The sequence below is a fragment of the Octopus bimaculoides genome, chromosome 29 (assembly GCF_001194135.2).
Source record: "Octopus bimaculoides isolate UCB-OBI-ISO-001 chromosome 29, ASM119413v2, whole genome shotgun sequence".
NCBI classification, from domain to species: Eukaryota; Metazoa; Mollusca; class Cephalopoda; order Octopoda; family Octopodidae; genus Octopus; species Octopus bimaculoides.
Genome location: NC_069009.1, coordinates 7493062 through 7493608, shown reverse-complemented (window position 1 = coordinate 7493608; position 547 = coordinate 7493062). Strand labels below are relative to the sequence as shown.

At 37.8% G+C, this 547-nt stretch overlaps 1 protein-coding gene across 1 annotated transcript in view; it reads right to left on the bottom strand.

The window, feature by feature from the left end:
* Nucleotides 1-547, bottom strand: part of LOC106869334 (netrin receptor UNC5B) — a 434672-nt gene that overhangs the window by 45841 nt on the left and 388284 nt on the right. The gene's annotated exons all lie outside the window — the stretch shown is intronic.

Sequence of the window (547 nt, the reverse complement as noted above, 5' to 3'; positions counted from 1 at the left end):
GTATGTATGTATGTATGTATGTATGTATTTATATATGTATCTGTATGTGTGTGTGTGTGTGTGTGTGTGTGTGTGTGTGTGTGTGTGTATGTCTCCTGCTGGTGCTTGATAACTGGTGCTTGGTGTGTTTACATCCCTGTAACTAAGCGATTCAGCAAAATAGACTGATAGCATAAGTACTAGGCTTTAAAAAAAGTCCTGGAGTCAATCTGTTTGACTAAAACCCTTCAAGGTAGTGCTCCAGCATGGCTGCAATCAGGTGACTGAAACGAGTGAAAGATAAAAGCCATGCTTTTTGTTTTATTAGCAAAATCTGCAGAAAGAAGCAGAGGCCGTAGCATGGGCAGGTCTTTTGAGATTGGTGAGATTCGTGTTACTATAACAGTTCCTAACTGTTGCTAGTCAACAACTGCAGAAAAGAAATAACAGGGGGACAACTTCTGAAAGAGGAAGGATTAGGTGTAGTGATTGATGAAAGAAGACAAGTCATTAAAAATATAACAATGCATCAAGAATATAATTATGCAATTTTAAACATATTTCAGAG